Raw genomic sequence first — 14,366 nt, 5'->3', positions numbered from 1 at the left:
GCCCACCCAAGTCAGAGTCCCTCGTTTGCATCACAGAAGCACGGTGGCAGGGCATCAAAGCCAGCATACAAGTTACATTCATCACAGCACTGGAGGCTGGGATAAGACCCAGTGGTGATGGCCGCAGTGACCTTGTCCTGGGTGACCATGTCTGGATCATCTTTTAAGGCTGAAGAAATAGGTACCTTTGGAACTCTTAAGAAAAGACATACACAGAGCATAGGATTAGAATTTTTCTTCTCAGTCCATTTGTTACAACTTGTCAGGTATCCCAGAAGCTTAGGACTGGAGCCAATGAAACACAGGATACCAGCCCAAGACTAAAGTGCTCTGCCCCCGTCCCAAGTTCCTGTCTAATCCCTTTCTCTCCTAAGATTGCCAGAAATGTAAAATCAGGTTACAGCAAATAAGGGAGAGTGAATTGCAAGTGTGGGTCACGAGATGATCACTGCAAGTCCTCCAAGTGCAGAGCATGACAGGTGCCAAAGTCAGCCGTCCCCTGGGTGCTGGGATTCACCTTCCAGCACACAGGCCTAACTTCCCTAGAATGGGAAAACCACTGTTTTTTTGCTTGTTTTTTCTCTCCATTATTAGATAAGGAATCTGAGACATGGAGAAACACAGTGCCTTGATCAAACACATACAAGCAGAGGAGGAGCTGTAAATAAAAGGCAGGTCATTGAAAGCTTGATGCAGGACTCTGTTCAACAACTTATGCTGCCTCCTTGGAACGTTAATGAATGGGAACACCACTGCTTCTGGCAACCAATCTCTCCCATATTTGAAGGTTCCTTTCCCCAAAATCGAATGCTCACTTTTCTGATCTACACTCCCTTGTTAGGCAAACCCCAGGATCTTCACACAACTCAGCTTCCCCAAAGTCCTATAGGCCCACCTCACTGTCCCCAAGGCCAAGGACACACTGAGAGCTCCCCAACTCAGGCAAGAGAAGATCAACTCAGCCCGTCCTCTGAGTGAACACAGGCAGAGAGACTCATTCACACAGTCTTCAGTCTGCAGTGTGTGGAATTAGCCAGCTGAGGGTAAACTCAACGAGGCCAAGTAACAGCAAAGCAGCACAGAGCCACCTGGCTGAGAACATTCTACTTATGAGCTCAGAGGCCCAAACAGGAAGGTGAAGAAACCAAGATTCTACACGCACTGCCTTTGTCGTCTCAAACCCTCCCGCTGTTCCTGACCTCACCCGGGGTGCGGCCATGGGGCAAGGAATGACCCTACTCAAGCACAGAGCCCCAGGATCCCATCTGAGGGAGCGTTAGCCACTCTTACCCACATCACTCACTTCAATGCGTTGGCTACTTTGTAGTAAAGACAGATGACAGCAGCCATCAGCACAAGCACAGCCAAAAGGATACCGCCACCAATGCAGAACATAATTACCGTGTTAACTTGGGAAGCTTCACCTAGGCAGAGAAGTGCAGGCAAGCAGTGAATGTGGCTTCCCTCCCCACAGCCACCGAGCAACCTCAATATGCTTCCTTCAGTGGAGGAAGAATGAACCCAAACCACAGATCCTTATGTGTGTAAAACACAAATGAGTCTTCCTAGCGGGGGCCCAGGACCCTAAGCTGGCCCAGAGACGGGGGAAAGGGTTCATTTCTAAATGAGATGGGACTGAAATGCAAAGTCCAGAGAGAAGGAAGGAAAGAAAGTGGGAAGAATCTTTTTCTCTCTTTCACGTGCAGTAAAGTGCAGCTGTAAATAACCAGCCTGCACTCGAGCAAATGGTTTTATTCCCAAACACCTGGGCCTCCTGAAATATGTTCCCTTTCAGAGTCAGAATTAAACCCTTCCCTGTACCTCAGGCTTAAAAATCTTCTACGGCAATTATTAAGGGAATGACTTTTTTTAAATGTTATGTTCAAAAATACTAAGAATACACTAATCTATTTTGTGATATGTGTTTCAGGAAAAGGAAGCTTTCAATTCTCCCTCTGACTACTGTCATTTTTCCTCCTAAACGCTAAATCTTTCCAGGAAGCCCCATTTGTGTGGAATAAGCAATTTGTTTAATCTGACTCCCTGAAACTGGGGAAAAGTGAGCCAGAAGAGAGGAATAAACAGTCCAACTGCCAAAGCATACTTACGAGTATCTAAGTCGCCAGAGCTGGATAAATGCTGACAGTTTAAAAAAATTACAATTAAAATCAACTTTAGGGAACAGTACATCTTATCAGGAATTTCTCAAACCCTTAATTTGAGAAAGAAAATTCTAATTATCCTTGTTAGGAGTAATTGAGATGTAAGTTTGAAGAGCTCGCTTTTAGAAGCACAGTCTCCACCAGTGCGACCAGAATGGACAACCACTGTCCAGCTCCAACTTGTACGCCTATCAGGCCTTAGGCTGTGTGACATCAACTCTTTGGACACCAGCTCTCTTTCATGGAGTTCTGAATTCCATTCCATGTTCAGATATATTTTAGCACCAATGGAAATGTGAATGCCCAAATACTATTTTAAATCATTTAATTTCAATCTCACCTTTTCAGATTTTGTTTCTCTCAGAGGACCATTTAAGGTTTGACTGCTAATCAAGAGCAAATTTGGGGGGGGGGAAAAAAGCAAATTTGGGATTTCAACAAAATAAAAAGACAGTGATGTGGGGAGGCTAATATCTAAAAATACTCATCTAAAAGTACAGTCATAGAAGGCTGGTTAGACTTTATGTTTTAGTAACACAATGAAATAGTATATACTTGTAGCTTTGAACAGGATTTGGATATTGGTTCATTGACTTCAGAATATTATCATAATTTATAGTTAAGACAAAAAGATTTCAAATAGCAATTTGAAGAGGATATCTGTTTTAAATCGGGTTTCTGTGATTTCAAGGTACTCACATCAGCAAAGCTGGTTCCATTAAATGAGGGAATTACTTTAACTACAAAGGGTTATTCCTTGCTGCTCTGGCCAAACCCTGGGTGAGGTTACAAACTGCAGGGGAGATATAACCCAAAATGGTGGCATAAGATCTCTGAAAATTCTCTCCTCTGTAAAAGCAATGAAAAATCTGGCAAAAAAAGAAATTGTCAGAATCAGGTTTTTCTGACTCTGGATACTAACTATAAGCTTTCAGCAGCTCAGGAAACATTTATTTAAGAACAACTGAATCTCAGTATTGAACAGCATGCTTTGTGGCACTGTTCCATCATTCACTCTCCAGCTCCATGGTAGCCTTATTTTCAACAGCCTAGATTCCAACGCAGCCACGAGAGGGAGCAGAATAGAGGTAGAGCCCTTTCAGAGTCTCATTCCCAAAGAACTGTCATTAGCTGACTCATCTGCTGGTTTTCTGGAAGACGTCACTTGCTTGCAAAGCTATCTGCATTTGACCTAACTTGGAGTCCACTCAGAGCAAAAAAAGTCTTCTCCTCACAGAACTTTTGGCAAAACTTTTGACAAAATGTTTTAACTTCCTGGCTCTCTGAGGCATTGGATTATTTGGGGCAACTGACAGACTAGCCAAAAAGCTTAAAGGAAAAGCTGGTAAATTAGATGTCCATAGGGGTTCTGAACAGCTCTGACATATCCGTAGGCGTCTAGAAGTCCACGCACATGTATAGAGCCGTGTGCATGCAGGGTTGTGAGCATGCTCAAGAAAGACATGAGACGGCCCTATGCATTCAACCCCGGCTGACCTTGAAGCTTTTCCCAAGGAGGAAGTGAAGGCAAAGGCAGAGTTTTCAACTGCTTGGCTGATACTGTTGAAGACATGCCCCAGTAGGCACACAGAGCCCCTCATGAAAGACTGGGAGGTATACTGGTTCCAGGCATTTAAGGTAATCTTAAATGCTTAGTAGCCAATCATTAGCTGACTACTAAGCTAATCAGTAGAGACTTCAGGGTCCACACACAATAAAGAATACAGACTTTACAATGAATTAGTTAAGAAAAGTCACTAAACAAACAACAACAACAAACCTTGGAGAATGGGGAGAACCTGATTTCTAGAGTTGCCATGTTATATTATTTTTTCTTGCTTTTTTTTTGGCCGTGGTGTGTGGCTTGCAGGATCTCAGTTCCCCAACCAGGGACTGAACCCAGGCTATGATAGTGAAAGCCTGGAATCCTAACCACTAGGCCACCAGGGAACTCTTTATTATCTATATTATTTTAAATGCGCAGTTCTCAACAAAAGAATGTAAGATATGCAAAGGAACAAGAAAGTATGGCCCATAAAAAGGGGGAGGAGGGAAGCAATCAATAAAAACTTTCCCTGGGGGAGGGGGATAAATTGGGAGATTGGGACTGATATATACACACTACCTTATATAAAATAGATAACTAATAAGAACCTGTGGTATAGCACAGGGAACTGTACTCAATACTCTGTAATGGCCTATATGGGAAAAGAAATCTAAAAAAAAAAAAAGAAAAGAAAAGAAAAAAGAGTGGATATATGTATATGTCTAACTGATTCACTTTGCTGTACACCTGAAACACAACACTGTACATCAACTATACTCCAATAAAAATTTAAAAAAAAACTTTCCCTGAAGAAGCCCAGACGTTGGCTCTACTAGACAAAGACTTTAAATCAGCTATTTTAAACATGTCCAAAGTAAACCAAAGTAAAACTTCTTTTTATTTTAATATTAATTAATTTATTTATTTGGCTACACTGGGTCTTAGTTGCAGCACACGGGATCTTCATTGCCGCGTGCAGGATCTTTTACTTGTAGCATGTGGGCTCTTAGTTGAGGCATGCGGGATCTAATTCCCTGACCAGGGATCGAACCCGGGAGCCCTACATTGGGGGCGTGGAATCTTAACCACTGGACAACCAGGGAAAACCCCAAAGTAAACCACTTCTAAAGAACTAAAGGAAAGTATGAGAATAATGTCTCCAATAGAGAATATCAATAGAGAGAGAAATTATTTTTTAAAAGAACCAAATGGAAATTCTGGAGTTGGAAAGTACAATAACTGAAAAAACAAATCACTGGAGGGGCTTAACAACAGATTTGAACAGGGAGAAGAAAGTGAAGACAGGTCAATTGAGATTATCCAGTCTAAGGAACCGAAAGAAAAAATAAATAAAAATAATCATGGACCTTCCAATTTCCATTCCAAAATGTAAACAGCTCGGGAACTGTCATCCTCAAAACAAGAAAAAACAATTGGAACAAATTGAAAATCAACAAGTCTTCTTAAGTTAACAAGAGAATTGAAGTCACATGGAAAATAGCTACCCCCAAAAGTTAAGAGACAGGGGAATACAGAGAATCATGGCATACAGTACACCAGGAGAAGTCGTCACTGCTGGAGCCAGCAATGGGTAGGAACAATTAAATAGTAATTGATGAATTACTGAATGAGGACTAGCTTAAGAGAGAAAACAAACAAAACAAAAAACAAAACAAAAACAACAAAACAGAACCAAAAACCTCCTGGAGGCTCAGTTTTGTTTTGTTTTGTTTTTGGTGGTGAGGGGCACACTTTCATGATTGTTACCTCTAGGAACTCAATTAGGTTCTTATGGTAAAGACTGAAGAAAAAACCCCTCGTGCTTTGGTCTCCAATGACACCACATTGGAGGTGGCTTTATTACTGCTGGGAGATAAAGTCTTGAATTTCCACTAGGCTTCTTCTGGTATCACTGCATCAGTTAGGTGGAACAGTGCCTCATCTCCACCAGATGAGGGCGGAAGTCCAGACTTCCCAAGGTCTCCACTGACACCACAGGGGCTGGGAAGGGATGCAGGTCTCAGCTCTACTCAGGCTTCTCGGGCACTAACCTGGAGAGAGGGGGTTGGGACACCTCTTTAGAGCCTGGTGATAATGGAAGTCTAGTTTCTGCATGTAGTCTCTGCTGTGGGGGACAGAAAGGGGAGGAGAAGTGAGACCAGTTTTTTCTGTGGCATTTGGCTGGAACACAGCAGTTATTTCCTTCTTTCTAGGCTGCCTGTTTCCTGGTCCTTTGGCTAGAAACAGCAGGCTTTTGTTGGACTTTTTTTGTCTGCACCCACTGGTGTTTCCAGGTTGCCAGCTTCTTTGGCTCCAAGTCTGGAAATATGAAGCAAAAACAAAATCCAGGGGACTCACCACCATGTTTCCTTGGATCTCAAGGTTACTAAGCTTGTCTGTTTTCGTCTCTCCATCTGTCAGAGTCTTATGTTTGTTTTATATGTTCAGGGTTTTTAGTTGCAGTTAGTGGGAAGCGTAAGGAAAGGCACATCTACTCCATCTTACCAGAAGCAGAAGTCTCTCATGTGGGAAATTTTGACATCAACCCTCTACTTAATGACCAAAGCCACTGTGCCAACCCCGCTTGTCCGACCCTGAGAGTGAATGCCTCCTTAAATTGTGCACCCCAGGCACCTCACGTGTGTCATCCTAGACCGGGCCGTGTCATCTCATCATAGCTTATCTTTCCAGCCTCATTCCCCACTGCATTTCCCCACACCCAATGGATTTTCATGCCTGAGTTTTGGCTAGATGGCTCTCCAGTCTCTCTCCTCCTCTATCAGCTGAAATACTAATCCTGCAAAGCTTCATTAAAATGCCATCTCATCGGTAAACTTTTCACTGATTCCCGTCTGCTCCCTACCCCATGTTAATTGCTCCTTTCCCTCTGTATCATGACCTTTGTTTGTACCTCTCTGAAAATTTGACTTCTGTTTGCCTTAAGGTTTTCCAGCTCCTGCTTTAACTCTGAACAGACATTTGCCTTGAGTAAAGGAACCTACTATGCTCACACTCACTGAACCCAGTACTTTGAGTTAAATTAACTGTGGGTTTCCTTCTGCTTTTTATCTCACTCAAAAATGTCTTATTTTTCCAAGTTTCTTTTCTATTCCTTCCTATTGAAGCAGTAACGATTCTGAGGGACACAGTCTTGAATATGGTAAGTCATGATTAAGGAGGCAGGCTATGTTGACTTTCTTTACAGAGCTGACCACTTCATCTCTTGGTTTCCTTCTATTCCTGTAGTTACTTGACTGTTGAGTTACTTGATGACTCTGTACGTTTAGAGTGTGTTTTTGCAAGGTGTAAGTTTCATGAGGAACGAACTCTAGATCCCCAGGTATCAAAAAGAGAGCCTAGAATCCATTAGGTGCTAGCACATGTCATGGACGATGACTCAAATATGAATTTTATCAATCTGGTAACACCTTTCCCCACCTGAGCCTCCAAATTCAGACACAGCAATAAATTCAGACATAGCAGTAAGCCCTGACCAGTATTATTTCATTTATTGATAAGGATATTTCACATTGTGTTACCAACATTAAACTATTGGCCTGACCATTTCTAACGTGTTTTAGTAACAGCTTTCTAGAGATGACTAGGAGGAAATAGCTAAAACCTCTGTTTGGCAGATGAGGAAACTGAAGCTCAGAGAACAAATGACTCCCTTGGATCACTTAGCAAGTCACTGGCAGGACTGCAACTAGGGCCTGGTTCTGTGATCTTTCCCTCCAGCCCCTGTCCTCCCAGGTCCAACACCTTTCCAGCCCCCTGCCTTCTGAACGGTTTGAAATGATATGTTGTTTCCTATTTCCAGTCCCCCCAAGTCTATTATCCAGAGACTTTGATTTTGACTCTGAGCTGAAAGATGGGCAAAGAAATCCAGCTGCATTTCATTTGGGAAAGGGGCTGGTTATTATCATTATGTTTTCAACCTAAGAGCTATCTCACTGGCACACATGGCATGACTAGTCCAGAGTACTCGGACCGATGGGGACCAGGGGCCGTGTGTTCCAGATGACAAAAGGTAAGCAGTAGCTGTATTCAGAATCAGTGAGCTGAATGTTGTGATGTGATTACAGGGGCTTGTTTTCTCTCTGTGGGAAATTCTTTGTAATTCACACTCAAGGCCTTTTACCCAGGTCAGTTATTTTGCCAAGTGCCCATCCTGTGACTAACACCTGGGTCAGTTGGTTGCACACCCTCATACCTGCAAATTGTATCTATGGTGGCAGAAAGCAGACCAGATCCCAGTCTACTGGGAGTAACCCTGTGAGGCCCCCTTACTTGGCCCAAGTTCCAGCTCTGTGCCCCTTCCACAGCTCCTTCTGCTCTGCTCCTGGGATTCTCAGCTTTACCTTCAGACACCTGTGTGGCTGAGGACCTTGCTCATGCTGCATCATCCTGTCCACAAACAAGATGACGGTTATATTAATGAGCAATGGAGGAGTCCAAGACCAGGGAGTTTTTGGTGCAACATAGTTTTCCATGAGGTAAAAATTAATTCGTGTAGATTTTTCCATTCAATTTTTTGTTTAATTCATTTTAATTTAGCTTAAGGATAAATGTTTATTGAACTCCTAGTATGTGTCAACACTGTTTTAAGATGGGGATAACAGTAGTGTCAAAAAAAAAAAAAATCAGCAGCCTTCTCCCTGTATCTTCATGTGTTCCTTTCTCTGTGTTTGTGCCAGTCTCTTCTTATAAGAACACCAGTCTTATTGGATTATGGCCCACCCTAATACCCTCATTTTAACTCGATTACCTCTTTAAAGGCCCTATCTTCAAATACATAATATTCTGAGATACTGGGGGTGAGGACTTCAACAAGTGAATTGGGAGAGAGGGGGCACAATTCAGCCCCAAACAGATATTTTCATGGGTAATTGACCTCCTTTATCATTTGAAATCCAAAGCTGTTGTCAGGTGAAGTAACTCTTCTTGCATGGCTACCCTGAGACTCTTGCAATTCCCTTGCCCAGGTTAATACCTGAGAGGTAAATCATTTAAATAGGCCATTTTCATCCAAATATGGGTAAAGCAAAACTTAGCGTCTCCCCAGTTCCCACATCACCACTTTCACATTCTTAAAGATAGTTCCATGCCACGTATTAGACAATTAACCCAGAATTTTAGTTTTCTGCTCATTCTGACAGGGTCTCTCCAAATGCCCTCCAAACACACATTTCCAAGGTGGTTTTGAGGAAAAACCACAAGCGTAGACAAACTTGAATTCTTATCCTACCTTAGTCACTCTATAACTTTAGCTAAGTGACTTAACATCACTCGACTTCAGTTTTCTAGTCTGTAAAATGCGGATATCACAGCCTACTTCATACTATGGCATGATGATATTCTGAACATGAAGCACCTGGCACAGGCCTGGCACACAAGAGGTGCCCAGTAAATGCTAAATGTCAATTTCCTCTTCCCTTGTTCTTCCCATGCTCTGATCTCTCTCCTCTACTTAAAAGAGCAAAAATATTTTGTATTGACCCTAATAACATCACCATTCCAGAATATTTGGAAGCCCCTCTTCTCTTTTATTTCCTAGTTTGAGAGTCAAATGGAGGTCACTTCAATAACATTTAATTAAGATAATAATATAGTGGTTCTCAAAGAGGCCAGCAGCATCAGGAGCCGTATCTGGAACTTGTTAGACATGCAAATTCTCAGGCCTCAGCTCAGAACTTGCGAGTCAGAAACTCTGAAGTGGGACCCAGCCATCTGTAGTTACACAGAGTAAGCCATCTGTGTTTCATCAAGCCCTCTAGCTCACTGGAATGCAAGCTTATTTAAAGAACCACTGATCTATGTTTAAGAACATGGACTCTGGAGCCAAGAGTGCTAAGATTTGATTCCTCTTCCACTTTTCATTACTATGTAACTGTGTCTTAAGTGACTTCTCTGGTCATCAATTTTCACATCTACTGAATTGTAAGACTTGTAAGACTCCCTATCCAATAAACCATTAACGTCTCTGTGTCGCTGTCTCCGGGCTCTTTCTTCAGTCTCTCGGCTGGGCAATTACAAGGTCTGCAGGTCTGGAGGGCGCAGCCTAACAACCACGCAGCTAATGTTGAAGTGTACTTATGTCCTCACAAAGTAAGCCACCAAAACTGATTTCTCCTTCCTAGAGCCCTTGGGGAGAAAAGCATTTATGATTTCTCTATGTAAAGAAAGATGAGTTTGGGACTTCCCCGGCGGTCCAGTGGTTAAGATCCCACATGCCGCACAACCAAAGGGAAAAAAAAAAAAAAAAGAAGAAAAGATGAATTTACTAGAAGATTCTTTAACTGCATTTAAAAAAAATCTGTAATGAAACCTAACTTGTGATTTGTAATCAACACATATAAAAAAACAATCATTTTCTTTTATTTTTATTTTGGGGCCACACCACGCGGCATGTGGGATCCTAGTTCCCCGACCAGGGATCAAACCCGTGCCCCCTGCCTTGGAGACATGGAATCTTATCTACTGGACCACCAGGGAAGTCCCCCCATTTTATTTTTCTTTCTTATTTTTGGCTGAAGGGTAATGCCTTGAAGATAAGGGCTTTTAAATTATTTACTTACTTAAAATCAACTCTTATCATAAGAGCAATACATGTCTGTTACAGAAAAATAAGAAAGCAAAGAAAATTAAAAGAAAAAAATTCCATAATCCAATCTACTTATGGAAAATAGCTGTTAACAACTTCACATATATATATATAAAATCATGGGTATCTTTCCTATAAATATGCCTCAATTAAAGAATTAACTTTGGGGCTTCCCTGGTGGCACAGTGGTTGGGAGTCCGCCTGCTGATGCAGGGGACACAGGTTCATGCCCCGGTCCGGGAGGATCCCACATGCCGTGGAGCGGCTGGGCCCGTGGGCCATGGCCGCTGAACCTGCGTGTCCGGAGCCTGTGCTCCGCAGCGGGACAGGCCACAGCAGTGAGAGGCCCGCGTACTGCAAAAAAAAAGAATTAACTTTGGAGTAATCCTTTGTATGGGTTGTATGGGTTTACAAATGTGTGTTCTCTTTAATATTTTACAATAATAAGCATGCCATAATTAACACTTTGATACACAAGTTTATGCATATATCTGATTATTTCATAAATTCTTAGAACTAGAATTACCAGGTCAAGTTCCACATATTTATATAGTGTCAAACTGCTCTGAAGAAATGTGGTACTAACATAATCTTCCACTTAAGAGTGTATATAACAGCAAATGTTTCTCCATATTATGTCCAGCAGTGGATAATTTAATTTTAAAATTTCTGGCTGTGGCCTTTTGAAAGGAGAACTTAACTGATTTCATTTGAAATGCTGGTTAAATTTTTTTTTCCCTCAGCCTCAGTCAAATTCATTTGTCAAACATGGTAAAATGAAAAGGGGCAAAGGGACAAGGCTTCTTAACGCCTCCATCATGGCAAATGGCTTGGCAGCTCTGAGGGCCAGCAGTCTTATAATTCTGGTCTCTCACACCATCTGATGAATAAGTTTCCTGCTGGCCTCCAGGGATACATACCAATTCCAGCCATATACAGATGTATGTGAGAATACCACAGCTGTATGACTTGTTTATTATCAGCAATTCCCAAAAAGGGAGTGTTCCCTTTACCCCACTCGTTCACAGAAGGTTTATAGAGAGTACTATAACTAAAGCCCTTCACTGGGGTATCTCAATACACAGCACAGAGTAGGCACTGAGTAATTAATTACCCATGGAATTGATAAGACATTCTTGCTTTGCAGTTCTGTTTGTTAAGATCATAAATGAGCTGATTAAACCTTCTCTGCTCTTCCCCCAAAATGCAAATTCTTAAGAGTCAAAGGACTGACCTGGATGAAGGTGAGTAGCAGGGCACTGTCACACACTCGTAAGACAGGGTGAGACCCGACTGATTCTGCTGGTAAAGATAAAACAATCCACTTCTAGATTCAGACAGTTTATTATTTACAGAGACAGTGAAAGATGTGCCAAATCCCTGTTCCACGCTCCAAAAAGGATGAGACCAAAGCAAGAGAGGCTGAATGCCTGCAGTGCAAGTTGTGGAGTATTTCGATGCTGAGGAGTCAGTTCTAGCCTGTAGCTAAGTGGTTTTATATTCTGAAGTTTTATTTTGGAGGGGGGAAAGGGGCGGGGAGGGGGCAAGGCAGAAAGCCTCAGAACTCATCAGAATCCAGAGACAATGAGGAACTGTCTCATGACAACCTCCCAGAGGAGAGAAGGAAGTGACAGAAGGTCCTATAACGATTCCTTACAATCCTCTCATCGTCTCTTGATCTAGGAGGAATACAAAGCATTCCGCCAAAACTCAGAATAGCCTTTGCTTGCATGGCCTATGTGGAAAGGTGCAAGGATGCCAAGACACAATGACAGTGGGATTGTTTTCTTAATTTCTCTTTAATGGTACAAATTGTAATAGTACAAAGTTAACAGTACAGAATAGTAAAAATTCTTTTTAGTACAAATTCCATTTGTAAGTACAAGCCCACTGTTTAGTATGGTCCATGAGCTAAGAATGGTTGAGCTAAAATTCAAAATAATATTTCATGACATGGAAATTACATGAAATTCAAATGTCAGTGTCCATAAAGATTTTGGAACACAGTGATACTCATTTGTTTAGAAATTGTCTATTTTTGCTTTCATGCTACAACAGCAGAATTGCGTAGTGTCAACAGAAAGTGGCCCACAAAGCTTAAAAGATTATCTGGCCCTTTACAAAGTTTGCTAATCCCTATCTAGCACCAGATATATCTTCTCAAATTGCTACACCTCCTCCTTTAATTTCTATTCAACCTGTTCTTTTGTTGTGATTTTAAACCAGCTGTCTCATATATATACTACTATGTATAAAATAGATAAATAATGAGAACCTACTGTATAGCACAGGGAACTCTACTCAATGCTCTGTGATGACCTAAATGGGAAGGAAATCTAAAAAAGAGGGGATATGTCAATATGTATACGTATAACTGATTCACTTTGCTGTACAGCAGAAACTAACACAACATTGTAAAGCAAATATACTCCAATAAAAACTAAAAAAATAAAAAACCAGCTTCATATACATATGAAAAAATAAATAAACCAGCTGTCTCAAGTCCCAAAGTGGATAATATAAAAACTTTTAAAATAAAAAAGTAAAAGAAACGTCACCAGAAAAGGATACAAGAGTCAAAGAAATTTTTTCCATAATTGCATATTTACTGAAAAATACATCAGAGGTAACGTAAATATGACCTTCTAAAGCAAATGAAGAAATAAGAATATGCTTTAACTGAAATTCTAAAAAATTTTACTAAAAAGAAATTAAATGTAAACCATAAAGGTATTATGAAGTTATCTGTTCCCAGCATTTCCAGGTTAGACTCCTTCACTTTGGTCACAGAAGCATGTCAGGAGGTAATGGAGCCTGGCGTAGACAGTACATCCTTCACACAAATATATTGTGGCAGGGGGTGGCACAAGGGAGTTCACCTGTCTTTGGTGAACTGCCACAATATTATTCTCTAAGGCTACATAACAAGTATCTAACAACTAAAGGGTTAGGAGATATCAGATTTTTCAGGATTATCTTCTTCCAAACTCTGTTACATGCCTTTTGTGTCCGTCGTTGCTTTCAATATTTTTCTTCAATGCTCTAAAGATGTATTTTTTAAAATTAGATTTGTGGAGTTTTTTCGAAGTCCATTTGCTACATTCATCAGGGGTTCTGTCTGGAAGTTTTCTACTGAGGCAAATCATACCACGTGACCTCTCTCAATTCCTATCCAATCCCTTCCTCCCCTAACTGTTTTATAAAATGCAATGAGGCTAAAATAAATCAAGGAGAACAAACTGCAAACTTGTCACCATATTGCCACTTTCTGACCTCGTCAGTGACTAGCCAACTAGACCTTAAAGGCTTAAAAGGTGCCTATATTCTACCATACCCTAAGAGAGTGGTGGGAAGATGGACAGTAATAGAAGCTCTTAATCTTTCTGTGTCATGGAGAAACTTCATCTGGTGAATCCTATGGACCCTTTCAGAATAATACATTTAAGTATTTAACATAAAATACATAGGATTACAAATGAAATCAAGCAAATTGAAATCATCACAAAATATTTTAAAAACCAAATGTATAATATAGTAGTATATGTGCTTCTTTACAATTAAATTCAATGCCCAGAATACTGACGGGTCTAATAACTACCACACACAAATCATGGCATTGTAGAGTTCATTATATAACTATATGTATTTGTCAAAAGGCAAAGAATTATACACTAAAATTTGTGACTCTTTATGTTGACTATACCTTAATGAAGCTGACTTATAAAAATAAAAATTTACAGTGGTAGTCTAATAACTATAAGTTTGAGGTTTTGATAAAATTTTGAGACAGCTCTAAGAATACTGTGATGTGAAAATGTCATTTATTTTAGTGACAAGGCGATAGGTGTTTCTAAGTCTACTAATTCTACTGTGGCTAGTTTTACTAATCATTAAACTGTTACATTTCAGTAGGAGGTTAACAAAAATAAAGATGGGAATATCTTTCCCAATTTGGGTTGATGGCCCCCATGAAATATATACACGGAATGTATACACACAGTACACAGAAGGTAATGAAACTAGAGAGTAGTGAGACTACTTGCAGAGCAGAGAT

This window comes from Leucopleurus acutus (assembly GCF_964270905.1).
Source record: "Leucopleurus acutus genome assembly, chromosome: 14".
Taxonomy (NCBI): domain Eukaryota; kingdom Metazoa; phylum Chordata; class Mammalia; order Artiodactyla; family Delphinidae; genus Leucopleurus; species Leucopleurus acutus.
Note: the sequence above shows the minus strand (reverse complement) of the source record.